The sequence below is a fragment of the Panthera pardus genome, unplaced genomic scaffold (assembly GCF_024362965.1).
Source record: "Panthera pardus isolate Hobbes unplaced genomic scaffold, ASM2436296v1 HiC_scaffold_2, whole genome shotgun sequence".
In the NCBI taxonomy this organism is placed as follows: Eukaryota; Metazoa; Chordata; class Mammalia; order Carnivora; family Felidae; genus Panthera; species Panthera pardus.
The window spans coordinates 24,429,866-24,448,858 of NW_026526765.1; the positions used below are offsets into that span (position 1 = coordinate 24,429,866).

General features: G+C 35.0%; 1 pseudogene; it reads left to right on the forward strand.

Annotated features, from left to right (window-relative positions):
- The window catches only part of LOC109267661 (histone-lysine N-methyltransferase SETD2-like), a 73,861-nt pseudogene extending 56,749 nt beyond the window's left edge, over nucleotides 1–17,112 (forward strand).
- Nucleotides 17,113–18,993: the final 1,881 nt, after the last annotated feature.

Sequence of the window (18,993 nt, forward strand, 5' to 3'; positions counted from 1 at the left end):
TCAGAAGCAGTCTCCATCAGGGACCACTCAGTGCTTGTCCAGGTCCATGACCTAAGACCCTACTCACATAAAAAGAAAAGAGCCCTGTAGGCTTGGGCGGTGGCCATCTCTGGGCCTGCCCACTCTCCCACCTTGAGAGTGTAATGTCTTTAGATTTCTTTTTTTTTTAATCTTTACTTTTGAGAGAGAGAGAGAGAGAGAGAGAGAGAGAATGGGGGAGGGGCATAGAGAGAGGGAGACACAGAATCCGAAGCAGACTCCAGGCTCTGACCTGTCAGCACAGAGCCCGACACAGGGCTCTAACTCACGAACCATGAGATCCTGACCTGAACTGAAGTCAGATGCCCAACCGACTGCACCACCCAGGAACCCAGAGAGTGTAATGTCTTAATAAACTGCTTTGTGCTTGCTATCTTCTTTCTGGCTGTCTTTATTGAAGCACAGATCCTCACATAAATCTTATGTGAGGAATCCAAGAACCAGGACTTCCATTCACACAACACAGACTCTCCCATCAGTAACAACCCTAAATACAATGACAAGTGTCTTTATAAGATACACATAGACAGGGGGCATCTGGGTGGTTCAGTCGGTTAAGTGTCCAACTCTTAATTTCTACTCAGGTCATGATCTCATGGTCCTGAGATCAGCCCAGCACCAGGCTCCATCCTGAGCCTGAAGCCTCTCATTCTATCCTCCCTCTCCCCCTCTCCCCCTCTCCCTCTGCCCCTCCTCTGCTTGATGGCACATTCACATTCTCTCTCAAAAAATAAAAATAAATTAAAAAAAAAAAGAAACACATAGACAGAAAAGGGAAAGACACACCCTGTAGAAAGGCAATGTGAAAACCGGCAGAGATTGGAGTGATGTGGTCACAAACCAAGGAAGTCAAGAAATACTGACAGCCAGGAGAACTTGGAAGAGGCAAGGAAGGATTCTTCTCTAGCGCCTCTAGAAGGAGTACTGTCCCTCTAACATCTTGTTTTTAGATATATGGCCTCCAGAATGGTGAAAGAATAAATTTTGTTTTATTGACCCAGTTTGTGTGATTTTTTTACAGCAGTCACAAAACAATAATACATCTTCCAAACATGTATGTGTACACGTATGTGTGTGTGTGTGTGTGTGTGTGTGTATAATTGTCCCTTGAACAACATGGGTTTGAACTCTGTGGGTCTACTTATATGCAGATTGTTTTTGATAAATATAGTACAATACTGTAAATGTATTTTACCTTCCTTACGATTTTCTTAATAACATATTCTTTTATTTAACTGATTGTAAGAATACAGTATTTTATATATATACATATGTATGTATATATATACATATAATCAACTGTTAATCAACCATTAATCAACTGTTTATGTTATTGGTAAGGCTTCCAGTCAATAGTAGGCTATTTATCGTTAAATTTGAGGGTCAGTGGGGCAAGGCTACTTGCTTTTGTCCTTAGGTATTTGCACATCTGATGGATATGAGCTTTCGATTTCATGGTCTTGATTCATTCCCAAAGAATACATTGGGAGATAATCCTTTCAATAATCCAATAATCTGAGATCCACCCTCTCAAGGTGGATCATATCAAATCTGCTTCCTGTCCTTGCAAAGGATTACGTAAAAAACAGCCAGGTTGACTCAAAGCAGGAGAGTATGAATAAGGAATATTGCCAAGGATTTGAAACCACACGTGACCCCATGAAGATCTGCTGCATCAATTGACACGCTAGTCCTAAAAACCAAAACCAAATCCTCTCTGGAAAACTCTCCATTACACTGCAATCTTTCTCCCTGTCTCTATGTTTCTCCTTCCCTGTGTCTTGGAAAGAAGAGTAGAAAAAATTAACTTAGAAGGAAATAAGGCACCATGAACAAAAGCCAGCAACTGATAAAAGAAACCTATCCAGAAAATTTTAGATAATTGGATTACACACAGAGATTTTAAAATAACTAGTGATTTTGCTTAGTGACATAAAATCTAAGCTTGAAATATATACAGCAAGCAATAAACAACAAAGAATAATCAAAGATATTTGAAAAACATCTCAATAAAACTTTTAGAAATTAAAATCTGAATAACTGAAATGAGATAGCAGTGGGAAAATTTTACATAGATTAAGTATGGAATTATTGAACTAGATTATGCTATAAGGAAAGAGTACAACAAAAAATAAAGATTAAAAAGATAAAATAAGAAAGATGTTGATAAATGAAGAACAAAGTAAAAAGGTTTAAAAAGTATGTAATATTAGTTCTAGAAGTAGAGAAGAGACTATGACAGAGAAGATATTTGAAAATATAATGTTAAAAAAATTCCAGAACTGATGAAATCAGAAAACCACTAATTCAAGAAGCCCAACAAAGCTCAAGCAAGATAAACAAAAAAATATCTATCCCCATATACATATAGTTAAACAGAATATCCAAAAAACGAGATCATAAGAGCAGGCAGAATGAAGCTGTTTTGCTCTAATGGTACAATGACTGAACTGACAGCTGTCTTCACCTACGTGACAGTGAAAACCAGAAGACAGTGGCATCATATCTTCAATGTGCTAAAAGAAAATATCTCTCAATTCAATATACTGTAAGCAGTGAAAATTTATTTCAAGAACAAGAACAGGCAAATAAAGACTAATGTTGCCATCAGCACATTCATAACAAAATAAATTTTACAGTATATGCTTCAGACAGAAGCAAAGTGATCTGAGAAGGAAGAGTAGATATTCAAGAGATAATAATGAACACAGAAAATGATAAAGATATGAATAAAATTTAAAACAACTGACTTGAAACAATAATAATGTCTGCTGGTCTATTATTATCCATATTTTACAGATGTACAAAGAGAGTGACAGAGATCTTGAATAATTATCTCAATGTCTATATTTCATATGGAAGACCCAAATTTGAACACAGGAACACTGATTCCCAAATTCTATGATTAAATCCCCTGTTCAACTATTTTTATAAATAAAAGAATACAGGGTGAATGAAAGGATAGAACCCAACTCAAAGAATTAGTAAGTTATGAGAAAGATCTGAAAAAAGAATACAGGAGAGATGGTAAAGTCAGGATTCGGGATTTGTGGACCCACCACCAAATTTCCAAGCCATCTAAACTTGTGTACATCCCTTAACATAGCTCAGCTCAGTTTCAGGGAAATAATATATGTCCCCTCTGCTGATGTTTTATAAGGACAAAGTGCAGAAAGGCTTTAGGAATAGAATCAGAAAGTAAGGACCAGCTTCTGCCTCCTTATATTTCACTTACCATTCAACTCAAGGGAGCTCTTTTAAAAAAGGATAGAGCCCTGTAAGGGGGGGTAAGGGGGGGGGGTGTTGTTGCTGATACCGCAATCAATAAAAAGAGGCAAGGCAACAGTTAAACATTCCCCTTTCCCTTTCTGTTCTAAGAATCTTAGGGATGGATGTTGATGATTTTGAATAAAGGATTGCTAACCCTTTTGGGGTCATAATTTACTCCATCCTGCAGTATTTTAATCTTCTGCTTACTCCTAAGGACTTTCATAATAACAGAATCAGTGTAATAGAAGCAGGTATCACAGAAATCACTGGCTGTGACAAGTCTTCTCAAGTTTCGATTTCTCCTCTTCTATCCTCTCATGAGTTCTTGGATCTTCAGAACCAGACGTTCTCATTTCTCTACCTCTCCAAGCACATTGGCCAGGGCTTATTTCTCCCTAGACCTTGGCAAGGGAGAATGGAGCTAATCATTTATTTGTTCATTCAGTACATGTTGACACTGACCATGAGTTGTTCCATGGGGGAACAGAACACACCAAGACACTTTCCCTGGTGGAGCTTGTACTCAAGAAAGGCTGGCAGACAATTACCAAAATAAATAACGATTCACGATTTTACTAGAAACCTATGAGTAATAGTAGACGATAAATGGACCCCCTTCAAAAGAAAGAAAGAAAAATTGAAATGTTTTGTTTTACTTACTGGATCAATTTTTAGAAAATAATTAGTGATACGAAATTAAATACTACCTCAAAATCAAAACATTTATTCCTTCCTGACTCATCTAAAATTTTCAAACTGTAACAAATTCAAAATGAACACAAATATCTTCAATATGATTTCATTCCTATTTTCTGAGGAGAGATAAGCGTAACAGTTTTCTGTGGGAAATTTCTCACTCACAGAGACCTGCTTCCCTGTTTTACTCATTGCCACAAGTCTAGATAATCACAAATAGAACTTGAAGAAAATTTGTATATAGCATCAAAGGGAATGATGCGGGTTCAAATATACTTCAAGAAAAAGCTGTAAATAACTATAAAATGAAAATGCTTATTTCAATCTATAAAAGGATCGCTATATATACATGTATCTTTTAAAAATTCATTCAGAGAGTTTTGATACACAGCTGACCCTTGGACAATGCTGGGGGCGGGGGGGGGGGGGTGGCTAGGTGCAGTATCCCCTGCAAGGTCAAAACTTTTGACTCCCCCAAAACTTAACTATAAATAGCCTACCATTGATTGGAAGCCTTATCAATAACATAAACAGCTGGTTAACATATTTTTTATGTTATATGTATTATACACTGTATTCTTACAATAAAGTAAGCTAAATAAAAGAATATATTATTGGGGCGCCTGGGTGGCTCAGTCAGTTAAGCGTCCGACTTCGGCTCAGGTCATGTTCTCACGGTCTGTGAGATCGAGCCCTGCATGAGGCTCTGTGCTGACACCTCGGAGCTTGGAGCCTGCTTCAGATTCTGTGTCTCCCTCTCTTTCTGCCCCTCCCCTGCTCATGCTCTGTCTCTCTCTGTGTCAAAAATAAATAAAGACATTAAGAAAAAAAATTTTACAAAAAAAAAAAAAGAATATATTATTAAGGATATCATAAGGAAGATGAAATATATTCACAGTACTGCCAGTATGTGCCAGCCTAGTCAGGTCCTGATCAATGCTCTCTTCCTGGCTTGAAGATGGCCATCTGCTATTTCCTCATGTGGTGGGGGAAGAGGAATGAGGATAGAAATCTTCCTGTTCTTATAAGACTATGGTCCTGTCAGGTTAGGACCTTATGGCCTCATTTAACCTTAATTATCATTTAAAGACTATGTCCAGATATAGACATATGGGGGGTTAGGACTTCAACATAAGAATTCTGAGAAAATGATTCAGTCCATAGCACCCTGTTTCTTTGTGCAAAGTATGAAGACTCTTAGAAATGAAAATTTAAGCCATTCAGGCTGCAATAAATTCCCTGACAATCTATTAATGTGTAAGACACTAGTATGCATCATTGGACATCAATTTGACACACCCATCTACTTGACACAATATATTATGCAGATGTGTATCTTTAAACCATTAAGTAAATATTCCATAATTCTTAGCTCACTCTTCCCCCAACTCCTTTTCTGGGCCTGTGTGTCACTGATATGTGGTCACATGAGTTCCTAAATGAAGTTATAGGGTTAAGAACTGCAAATGGAAACACAAATGTTGATATAAAAAGCATGCCCTCCTTGAAAGAAAAAGAAAGTCAGTGATATCAAATAGAAAAGTGTGTTTTTAGAAAAAATAGGATTAAGCTATTTACATGTGTGGAATATATAATGATAGTAGGATGCCCATGTAAATGTGACTAATGCTTATTCAGAAAAGTGAAATGGCTATTCCAAAGACATTTCATAAGTGAAAGTATATGACAAAATAATCATTTCAAAGCAAAATGCTGTAAAGGACTGAACATAAACTTTAGATTTGGATATACATGAATTTGTATCATGAACCTACTATAAAATTTGACTATGAAACAATGGATAGCTTACTCATCGTCTTTTGTCTGAAATACTGCAACTATCCACTAGAGATAGTAATACTAAGTCTGAGATCACTGAATAAATTGAATTCAGCAAGAAAAATACAAAGCTAGGTATATAAGAGGTACTTTTTAAAATATGTTTGGGTCATATTCAACTTTGATCTTTTTACCTATAAAATGCTGATAAACAATATCCCTGGTTTTGTTTTAGTGAATAAATTAAATTATTTATGTATTCAGTCCAGTGGCTAGTATATAGTAAGTATACAAATGCTATGTTGTTACCTTTTTTTCCTTTCTCCCTCAGCTGAACTAGTTAAATTGATCACTAATAAAGAAATTACAGAAAGAAAAGAAGGCCAACAGCAAAACATTGGACAAATGAAGAGAACAAGCAAGAGAGCAAAGAATTCACAAAGGCAGGAGGAGAAAATCAGATGAGAAAAATGTATGGGAAGTGCAAAGTACATAGAGTTTATAAATAAGGGGCAGTCAACAATGTTAAAGCCAACAGAGAAATACAAATTTTGAGTGCTAAGAAAAAGGTATTGATTTTGCAATTTGAAATTTGCTGGTTTCTTCAAAGAACAGTTTTAACAGAATGGCAGGAGCGGAAATCATATTGTGGGGAATTAATGAAAAAATGGGAACCAAGGACATAGTGATAAAAGAATGGGGGAGGAGTGTGTAGTTGCCTGAGGGTTGGAGAAACCAACATGAAATGGGCTTTTTTCCCTTAATAAGAAAAAAGATGTTTTGCATGTTTTTGGAATATGGTTAGTGAAAGTGATTAAGAGTGAGAGAAGGCAAAAGGAGGGATCAAGAACATAGGTGAAGGGAGCCATTTAGGAAAAAAGGCACATATCTTTCTTCAAAACAACAAGAAATGAGGAAAAAAGAAATGGCAGAATGATATGGTGGAGTTTTCATGAGTCAAGGATGTGGTCACAAAAAGATATTTTCACAAGGAAGAGACAGGCTACAGAAATACTCCCTGGATGACTAAGCTTCTTCAGTGAAGTAGCCAGTAAATTCATCTCCAAAGGGTTAAAAGAGCAATGTTTTCTGCTATGGAAGTTCATGGAAAGTAGAACAACACTTAATTGGTCTCAGTATTTTAGCAAATAGGAAAGTAGTTGGATACATGGCATTCAAAAATAATTGCTGAGCTGAAATGTATGTTTGGGTCTTGAAGAGAATGGAAATGGTTTGGAAAAGCCAAATGAAAAAGTAAAAAACAAAAAACAAATAACAGGAAAAAAAAAGAGGAATGAATTGAAGACATATGCACGCACACTGAAGTTTCAGTGACAGATCAATTGAAGTTAGAGAACATAAATTTGGAGTGAACCCAGTCTTGGAAGATAAGTCCTATTTTAAATCCTAAGGGAAGCTTGGTAATGAAATCCATTAAGAATACACTACCCAATTGAAAGTTGAAAAGGAGATTAGGGAAGACAAATGTAATTACCCGAATTGTAATTTGGTCAAGACACCAAGGTTAATAACATTCCTCCTTTTTCAAAAGTTGCCATGAATTTTTTAATACCTTATAATGGCCAGTGTCACAATTCTTATTTCTTATACAAGAGATGAACCCTTTGATATGCATTTTTAAATGTTAAACATGTATATTAAGGATATGTATTCACCATTACACAATCACGTACATTTGCACCTATACAAATATTAGAGAATAATTTTTTTTAATTAGGCAAAGTGCTTGAATTGAAAATAGCTGCTTCTTTCTATTCTAAATCTGACAAGAAGTTGTGATTAAAACGTGGATCTATCATGGTCTAAAGGCAAAGATTATGTTTGGGCTACAATACTGTTTAGGAGTTAAGAGCATGGTCATTAGACCTCAGTGCAAACCAGACTCCACCACTGTCAAGTTATATATCCTCTGTAAACTCATCTTCTAACTGTAAGGCAGAGAAACAAACCATATTATACTACAGGGATTTTGAACAATAAATAAGATAAAGCATGTAGAATGCTTAACACAGACAGTAAATTCTCCATAAATATAAATGATTATATTACCCATTAACACTCTTAATTTAATGCTCTTTGATCCCAAGTATTGACATATGAACCAGCAATAATGGAAAGTAATGTTCAGAAAATGCCATCATCCTTTAGCAATATCAGAATATGAAACAACCATCTAAACCTTACATATTTATTATGCTAAATTTTTCTGTTACACGTATATTTCTTGATATAAATATTGACCTACTTGTATTTGTATAATGATCCATTTTACAAAGAGTTCTATCATTTTTTTAATTTTGAAGATAGTGTTAAAAATGGTATTAAGTATTAAACCTACATAAAACTTCAGTGAATCTTTAATACACGTTCAGAAATTGTCTCTTTTGTTTTTAAAAAGCAAAGTATACTTGGGTTGGCAAATACATATTCCTAAAATTATGTGACAGCTTAAAAAATAAAATTTAAATATCTCATATTACTTGAATAAATTTCATTACTGTATTTATTATACTTAACTATTGTTTCCTATGTAACAATGTGATAATAATTCAATTCTATAATCACACATGGCACTTGATTTTAATATTAAATGAAATACATTAAAGAAAACTAACTTTTGAAAAATATCTTAGAAAACTTACTAGATGAAATAAGTGATGTAAATAGGTAAACAATACTATGCAATAAATTTAACATTGTCATTACCCTTTCCTCCTAAAGTGCCTTTAAAGGAAAAGTGATAGAAATTGTTTAAGAAATAAGCAAAATATACTGGAATTAAAATTAAAAATAAATAAAAACATATAGGGTACCACAGTTTTCCAAAAGGAAAAAAAAAAGAAACAAACAAAATATGCAATCTGTCTTTATCAGTTTAAAGTCCACATCCAAATATTTTATTTTAAGTCAATATTCTAATTCGTTTAAACAAAAATGCATTTCATTAGCCCCAGTAAATGGGAAACCCAGGAGATGGAGTTATTTTAGAGTTTACTGAATCTGTGTGTGTGTGTGTGTGTGTGTGTGTGTGTGTACGTGCGCGTGTGCGCAAGCGCACGTATGCGTTCACAAGTGTTTCTTTTATCTGCTTCATTTCTCCGCATTTTTTTGCACTGTTATCTGTGTCTTATCTGTGTGTTGATCTTATTGTTTCTTATTAAAGAATTGAAGGAAATGGCTGAAAAAAGCTTCAAACTTGCATGAATTCAGTTGGAGAACTACTGAATAAAGAGAGAAACTTTATTTCCCGGTGCCTTTATACAAACCTTTGGGATCTACTTGTGTTGGGTTTTGTGTCCATTTCTGGGCTCATTACTCTGACCAGAATAGCGGAGTTTTGGCTGCTAGGTATGTGTCACATGCCCACCCATGTGTTGGCAGGAGCTGGAAAACTGATGACTAAACCACATAAACCAGAACCCTACTCACAGAGAAGAGACAAGCTTCAAAGTGAAAGGAGTACTGTGGCCAGAAGAATGGAAAGAGGAACAATGTGCAGACAAAATGAGCAGCTATGTCAACTTTGATAAGATCCCATTAAATAGAGATGGTCTCCAATTTATGATGGTTTAACCTATGATTTTTTTTTTTTACTTTATGATGATACTAGAGCAATATGCATTCAGTAGAAACTGCACTTTGAATTTTGAATTTGGATCTTTTCCTGGGCTAGCACATGTGGTGATGAGACCAGGGCAGCAAGCAGCAGCTGCCCATCAGGCATGTGATTATGAGGGTAAACAACTTGTTTGCTTACATCCTTTCCATCCCTATACAATCTTTCTGTTTTTCACTTTCTGTATAGTATTCAATAAATTACATGGGATATTCAACACTTTATTATAAAGTAGGCTTTGTGTTAGATTATTTTGCCCAGCTGTCGGCTTTATAAAGTAAGTGTTCTTAGCATGTTTAGTGGAAGCTAGGCTAAGCAATGATGTTTGGTAGGTTAGTTGTATTAAATGCATTTTCAACTTACAATATTTTCAACTTACAATGGGTTATTGGGACATAACCCTATCGTAAGTCAAGGAAGATCTGTAAAGAAGACATGGAATTGCAGAAAATATTACATAAAATAAATACGTTTTGCACAATATGTTATGCACTGCAGTTTAAAAACCCCTTGTTAACTTTGTTCAGGACTTTGTTCAAATCGCTGACATTCTCTATAACTTAGTATCCTCAATTATAAAACTAGGGGACTGAACCTATCTTTATGGTGTCCACTAGATTCAAAACATTTTAGCTTTTAATAAATTAACAGGCATGTTTCCTGGATATTATCAATTTAAAGAGAAGCAGTAGAAGAAGATAGATAGGTAGTTGGCTTTAAGGTCACATAAATCTATATCGTAGATCTATCATTCAAGTAACTGTATAAACTGGTACAAAGAAGCAGTTTCCTCTTCTGCATAATGGTGATGGTCAAATAGCAATATCATGTAACTCATGAAGAGTTGTTGCAATGAATACAGTGAATACAGGAGATAACTACAGTGCCTGCCGTAGAAATACTACTTAATAAATGTTGGGGTTTTTTTATTATTATTTGTTATTTTTATACTACTCAGAGAATATTTTGCACATTTCTCATTGGGCACATATCTAAATTCTTGACATTTTTGTCTGACTATAGAAAATAAAAAGTCATCCTTCAACCAATTCCTGAGTTCAGCAGGTGATGAGTCAAAAGTGAAGTGTTTTTAAATAACCTGCAGCAGCATTTGGAATTTATAAAAAGCCAAGGTTCAATTCCATCTCGAGTATTTGGAATACAATTTCCAATTCAGACTAATTTTGGGGTCATAGAAACAAGTATGTTGTTGCTTACTTCTCTCTGTTCCTTTGTCCCTACGGATAGGGATGTGGGAAAATGGAACAGTCCTTATAGACGCTACTCTATAGAATGATGCTGTTAAATAAAAATTCTCATCAGAAAATGACACTTAACTGACATGAGAAGTTAAATACTATTTTACGGTGAGTGGCTATCACCAGCGTTTTCAAGATGTAATCAAAGAAAAGCACATTTCTTTTGAAAAGCACTTAAACACACGAAATTCAAAATGATCTTTAGGTAACTGCAGAAAGAGGAATGGAGAATTGTCTGCAATTTGCATTATATCTCCTGATGCAAGGTTCTATTTTATTGGTGATCATCATGGGATATGAATGTTATTGAATACAAAAGAGAAACCAAAGGGGAAAGAAATGAATGAACAAATGGATGAATAGCATCACAACTGTCTATTTTTAAATTCTCAGAGAGTAGGATTGATAGCTCCCTTTTAAGATCTATTTCAATATACATATTTATGTGTAAGAATATTAATTTAAGTCAATATACATATGTATCAACAGATAAGCAATATAAACATTTTAGTTGAAGATCTAAGGGCTAAATGTTGAAATCAGCATTTATCCAAAATGAAGACCAAAGCCAAATATCTTCATCATAGAACAAACTGTATGAACTCTGTGGTATAAGAGTAAATCTAAAATGAAATTCAAGAAAACAAGGAAGTGAGGAAAATTCAAAACATCTAAACATATCTATATGATGGATTAATTTACAGCTATAAAATGTAATCTCAGGAACATTACATTGAGTAAAAACTAAGCAGAATGCAAAAATTATTATGACATTTACATGTATTTTATGAAACACATGCAATACATATAGTTTATGAAGTTGTATTAATTAAAAATATAATAGCTACTTCTTGACAGTGAAAGAGGCTAATGGGGACTAGAAAAGGACAGAAAATCCAAGTTTACTTTTAATAATTACTGTATAAAATTGGAAACAAAATGGCAGGGTGGTGAGCAAATGGCTGTATGCCATATTATCTTTGTTATTTTCTATATGCTTTAAATCTCCAAGTAAAACTCAAGGGAACGATTCCAGAGTAAGTACACCTCTCTAGTTTTTTATTTCAAAAAATGAAATATGACTGTTCAAAGATTCTCTACTAAATCACTACTTCCACTATTTGCAAATTTTGGGGTCTCCAAATTAAATGAAGAATAATAACTAGTAATTATAAACAACCGATGTTGCTGTTATTTTTCTACCAGGTTTAAGAACAAATCCTAATTTGAAAATGAAGTTAAATTCCTCATGACTATAAGATTCAGATAAGACTGAGGCTGTGTGTGTGGGGGGGGGTGGTGATTTTTAAGGAAAAAAAGAAACTGGAGCTGTAGAAACAGCAAAGGAATGACTAAAATTTTTGAATACCAAAACCACTAAAATTTAAAAATTAAAATGCTGTCAGCATCTGGATGGCTCATTCAGTTAAGCATCCAACTCTTGATTTTGGCTTAGGTTATGATCTCAAGGTTCATGAGATAGAGCCCCACTTCAGGCTCTGTGCTGACAGCATGGAACCTGCTTGGGATCCTCTCTCTCACCCTCTCTCTGCCCTTTCCCCACGTGCTCTCTCTCTCAAAATAAATAAATAAACTTAAAAAAAATTAAAATGATTTTAGATAAAAATGACTTCATTGCATCTCTTTTTATTTTTCTGAACAATGAGCATACTGACAGTTTTAAACATTTTTTTAATAATACTGTTGTTGAGATGCTGCATAGATATCTTATTCTATACATATTGAGATTTTTCTTTGTCATTCAGCTGTATATATTTCATTTGAGGACTTGTTAGCTCTATGCATTACACAGCTGGTAAATTGGACACACACAAAGATCAGATTATCTTGGGATTCCTAAATGTTCCCCAAATCATTTTTACACTTTATTCATATATATTCAAAAGAGAACTTACAGGTTTATAAGAATTTTTAAATTTCTTCCTAAATGTGTTACATCATGGAAATTTTCACGTTCTGTCACTATTTTGAAAACGACTATCCAGAAAGCGTGAAATGTGATCCTGAACATCATGTTATGTATCAACTACTGAATAAAGAAAGATATACTCCACAAATGTGTATGTAGCTATCTTTAATAATAACAATTCTATCTATTCCCAAATCATGCCCATATTCAGTAATATCCCCCAAATACTTCACATATTGGTAAAGGCTATTTAGACAACATTATAGATGACCCCATATCCACTATAATGACAAGCAACTTCTTAATTTTGAATCTCAAGATCTAGGAAATTTCAGATGTTGTCAGTTGAGGGGAAAAAATAGGAGATTTGAACATTAAAAACTCTATTTTCATGGTTATACAAACAGACATGCTTAGTTGTATTAGGGATGTATCACTTCCTAATCAATGACTCCCAAGCTTGCTCAATAATGCTCTGGATTCTTTATTATATAGTAACCCTTCTCCACCTGCTGCCTATAGTGGCAGTTCTTCTCAGGAGTTATTGGGTGGTGTGCAGCAAGGTGATCTATTGTGGAAATGGAATAGTATATGCATTGGTGACAGACCGTCTGGAGATCAGCTTGGTAGGAAAAAGTTATTGGGGCCAGGAAATTCAAGCCCCCACCCCAAATCCCTGGAGATACTGGGAGCTAAGCCAGGCTTCCACCTTTGGGGAAATGGGTATGCAAGACAATTTTATGCGTATCTTACAAGTTCCATCTACTCAAGTGAGCCAAAGACTTGGGGGATATCTAGGTGGCTCATGCCTCAGTTATGGTATTTCTTATATTAAATATGTCTTTGCCTTAAAATTATGTCTTTTTTAAATGCTTACCCATGGGAAATTTTGCCTGAATCCTCACTATTATACAATAAACCAGCAACTCTTTAGAAGGATATTACCAGTTTTTAAAAGCTCAGATGCTTCCCAGCTATGCCACCACATTGTCTTTTACTAACACAAATTCTGAGGAAAGCCATGTTTATATGTAAGCAAGAGGAGATTTCCTGTTGTGTTGGTTGGAATCTTCCAAGGAAAATCGTACTGGCAAAATACAATTTTCACCATCTGTGTGCCAAAATGCTTAAGAATAAAGAGTTATTTGTTTGTATTCATCATAGTCCTCTGTGAGGATTCTGTTAAACTTCAAATACCATAGGAATAAAAAAGAAGACACAACAATGAAATAGTCAAGTTATTGCCCTACACCAAAAAAAAAAAAAAAAAAAAAAAGACCATCAGGGTACATAGACACTGGTTGGCCACATTTAAGATTTAACATGATGACAAAATCCAGACACGGATAATGTGTGAAAAATCAATTTGAATGGAGCTGATAGTTACTCAAATACAGAGATTAAGATGACTTAAATAACTGCAAGAGTGGGATGACTGTGGACTTTGATATGAAGACAAAACAAATAACTGGATTCTTCAGTTCTGGAAAATGAAGAGGGACCACGTTAACTGCTCTGTAAATTTGTGTATTACTGTTTAAGAAAATCATCTTTTCCTTCATCAAACACCAAAATACAAATAAAAGACACAGCTCCTTAGAATTAGAATAAGAGAGAATCAAGATAAACAAAAGGATTTATTATCATAAGAAAGAAGTGTTATAGTCAGAAATAAAAATGAAAACCAAATAATTTGGGCAAATTAATGAGTGTTTAAATGATAAACTGCCAGTTAAGTATACAGAACCTTGAGACAACTGCAGCCTCCCCAGGCAGGGCACGACTAGGAGTAATTTATAAATCATTTTTGACAAGAAAACTATGGAGAGGATTAATGTTAACACATATAGCAATTCCCATGCCTCTATAAACAGTCAACAAATGAGGATTCCTCCTTTTAGGATTAAAAAGAGGATTCCTCTTTTTTAAAGACTGAGCTTTATAAAAAAGGATCAGCACCCTGCTGAAATTTCTGATAGGGTCCACCATGATGACCTCAGGGATTCCCAATACTGCTAAGGCATGCACTATTTTCCTATGCTCTAAATCTTTATTGAGCTTATGCAATGTATTACTTCTGTATCAGATACAGTGAGCAAGACACACACGATTTCTGTACTCACTGAGCTTATGGTGTGTAAGAAAGGTAATCAGGAGGAAATGGCAATGCCTGTTTTTATTATATTGCTCTTACAGCAATACTGCCTTAAAAGAAAGGCACATCATGCTACAGAACTGAACAGGAGTAAATAGCATAGAGGAGGTGGGCAGTGGGGGCCATGGATCAGGGCTGACTCTCTGGTCCAAGTGAAATTTGACTGAAACATAAACAATAATGAGTAATACAATGGATGGAAAAGGTGTATGTATATTCCAAACCAGATATGAGATTTGAAGAAGTGAACAAAGTTTACTGTGACTGGGGTTTATTATTGCAACGGGGACTGGTATGAACGAAGGTGGGAAAGGTGTAAGTTGGGGCCTTTTAAATCATCCTAACAAAGCAGGCACTTCTTTTCCTCTCGAAGGGCAGTAAAAAGAAATTGAAGGGATTCCACTAGTGGAGTTAGCCTTGATTTTGGAGAAGAAATTTACCCAGTAGGAAAAAATCTTGGATTAAAACTGGAGATTGGGAAAGAAGTTGGCGGGCTGCGGAAGGAGTCTAAATATAAAATAGTAATTGTTCCTTGATACATGATGGTGACGGTGAAAATGGACATAAGGCAGCATTAGAATGGTAGGATATTGTGACTCACTGGGAAATAAATGAGGGAGAGAAAGGAGTTAAGAAAGACTCCCAGGGTACTCACGTGGGCAACCAGGTGGCAGCTGACACCATGAAGTAAATTAGGAAGCACACTGAAGAAGCAAGGTCTGTCTCCCCACCTCTTAAAGGGGAAGATAGGATGGGAGTAGTTTGTGGAGATGATACATTCATTTTAGGAAATTCTGAGTTCTAGGTAACAGAGAGACCTCCAATTAAAAATGCCCTCTAGTGAGTTTGCCGTGTGGGCTTAGGGAACAGAAGGATGGTGGGTCAGCCAGCCAGGAAATCGATGTTTACTGACAGCCTACTATTTATAGTCTGGCTATTGGTACATATTTCGGGGTCTTTAACAAAGCTGGAGAGGGAATGAGTTGCCTAGAAATAAGTCCCTGGTTTAGAAGAGAATCAGATTTACGAAAGAGCCCGGATGAGCCTACATATTTATGACCAATGTGCAAAAATCATTTAAAAAGGAATTTTTTTTTCCTTTACAAAATATGGTGATGTAGTAGCAACTGATAAGAGGAAGACAGTGACTGAAAGTTCAAATGTGATTTATCTACACGTCAGTACTAGCGACCTTGGTGTGAGCTGAGCAGGGGAAGGTCAGTGAAGAAGCTAGATTACAGTCTGTTGGGGACAGGTTTGGAGGTGAGAAGATGCACGGAATGTTTTCCTATTTGTGAGGAGGAGACAAAGAACAATAGCAGCTAGAGCAATAACCGTGGGAAGATGAAGTGTCCATAAGGGATTTTTTTTTTTTTAATTTAAGAGAAAGACTGTTTAAATGCTACTGGGAAGGAGCCCACTGAAAGAAAATCTGTAAAAATTGTCATTTGTCCACAGTCTGAAATAAGATAGGACACTATTCCCTAAAACAAGATGCTCAGGGTGGTACCTCCTTAGTTGAGGTATATATATTTCTAAAGGAGAATGTCCTCATGATCCCCATTCAATGCATAGCCTCTTAGATACCAAATATAATTTAATGAAGGCCATTAAAGGCTAATAAAGTTCAGCCACTGTCAAATGCAAACTGAACATGTGAAAGGCCTTAACAATGACTTAAATCACCCCGTATAACTTTGGTATTAGCACTGTCATTTTGTCCTCTAAACTTTAGGCTTTTCTTGTTTATATTTTATCACAATACCTTATCCCTCTAAAAATTATTTTCTCCAGTTATATTAATTACCTGAATTTCAAACAAAGTCCAAAAAGCCATTTAATGGCACTAAAGTTAAGGGGAAAAGAAATAGAAAAACTGTTTTGGCACTCTGTCTTTCTTTAAAACTTGGCTTTGGGCCTTGTTTTAAAAGATATCAGTGAAGGTCTTATCGTATTTCTTTCTGTATTCAATAAATGGTTAAGTGGTCATGCATTCATTATGCCATAAGCTGCACACAGATGCAAATGGATACCATTTATAATATTTTACAGTGTTTTGAAGTTCCAAGCCCATCTAGAATGATAAAGACCTGGAAAATGTTAACCCACCTCAAAGTCTTTTTTTTTTTTTTATTGCATTCTTTAATAGATTGGTGCAATTTCTTTGCATGCTATAAAAGTCAGGAAAGTATTTCCATGGTATTAAATGGTAACACATGGAGACCATTTCGTTTTTAAGAAGAATGTTCTCTACCTTGTGATTTGTGTTTTTTAATGCCCTTTTCCTTCTTCTTGTTCTTTCAGGGACAGTTTGATTCAGAGTAATGGAGCGGTGGATATTAAATGAGCGTGCATGAAGCCCAATGAACTCAGTATACTGCTTATCTTGTAACTATACTTAATCTAAATAACCTTTTTTATGCTCTGCTGGAATGGCATTTTCAAAAGGCTATATAGTAGTAAATGAGAGTATATGTCAGTAAGGATTTGCTAGACAAATCAGATCTCACAGAGAAGTATATCTATCCATTACTATTTAATACACACTTCAGTTTGAAGGACAATTTTGGCGTGTGTGATCAGACCATTAACATTTACTGTCATTTGGGCTGTGTTTTCTAACTTTTCTACTTTCCCTTTTTATTTTAATTTCATTTACTTTTTATTTATTTTTTCCAAGGGAGGTCTTCAGACTGAAACTGCCTCCAAGAGGAAGAAAGAAGTGATTTATGTATGCACAAGTCACTGACTCAGTTTTTCTTACCAGATGTACATTTTCAGAAGTAAAAGATTTCTAAGGGATAATATCAACACAAATGGTAGTATGCTGGGAAGAATTTAATCCACAGACATAAAACACATGGCATGCACATCCTTTGATAACAACATTTACCTTCTTTTCATTGATGTAGCTTTCCTTTATTATTATGTTTGAAGGAATGATTTACTAAATAGGATTCAGAAAACAGCTTTTCTATCTTGGCGACTGCCCCTCCCTTTGGGCTTTTGTGAAAATGGTTAAGTTGGTGCTGAAGGCAGTATGCATGTTTAAGTAAATTATCTTGTACTGCTTTGTTTTTTCTGATAAAGCAAACCTTATGGTTCCTTTGGGCATGTAGGCTGGTTGGTCCCTTATTTCTGGGGAAGTGGCCTCTCTCTTCCTCCTATCCTACAACAGCACACACTGCTCTCTCCCTGCCAGACCTCTCCCCCGTGGACCAACATTTGCCTGAGGCACAGTTAATGGTGAGACCTTGCCACAGGCTGTCTGATCTGTGTGAAGCTAACTTCCTCCTGCCTGCCATTGTGTGTGCCTGCTTGCCCCAGCTGCCCATGGTTGGTGGCCACCCTAAGAGTGGAGACAGCAAATTGTGTTTTAATAAACTCTCCCATAATTCTGATATTCAATAAAGTTTGGCAACCTTTGGTTACTTTTCCCAGCTATTTGTTTGTTAGTGAATATCCACATGAATGAATTTTTTTTTCAAAATGAAAACTTCTAACTACATAAACTATATCCTCTGTTCACAATTAAATAGTATCGAATTAAATAAAAAATTACCCAATGTAAAAATCAAATCATTTGATAATTCAAATGTACTATGTAAATTTTAACGAGGAAACCAAAGTTGCAATTATAGACTCTAATAAGAACTATACTGTACATTAAAACTTATGGAATGCAAACAAACCATATTTAAATTAATAGTTATATCTATCAACATTGTTGTTATTAGACCAGAAAGAAATTAATAATTGAACTAAACTTTTAACTCAAATACAGTATTTAAAATAAGAACAACAAAATAATTCCAAGAATAGCATGAATTAAAAGTAGAATTAATGAATTAGAAAACAATTAAAAATGCAATTATTGAAGGCACCAATAAAACAGAGTACCCTTTGGAAAATCTAATAAAGAAAGACAATATAAACACACAGAGAAATTAAACTAAACCTTCTGTATACAGACAGAAAGAAGAGAATACCATACTAATATTGGAAAAAATAACATGAAATGGATGTTTCTCTGGAAAATATAAATAACCAAAAGTAACTCAATAAGAAAACAAAAATCTGAAAGACATTAAGCAACTTTTGACCAATGAATTTGCTCCAAAAATGCTGCTAGAAACAAAAAAACTTTTATCAATTACTTCTTTGAAAATCTTCAAAAAACTGTATTTCAAGAGTGCTAGACCTTATAGGAATGTAAGCTTTGAGATTC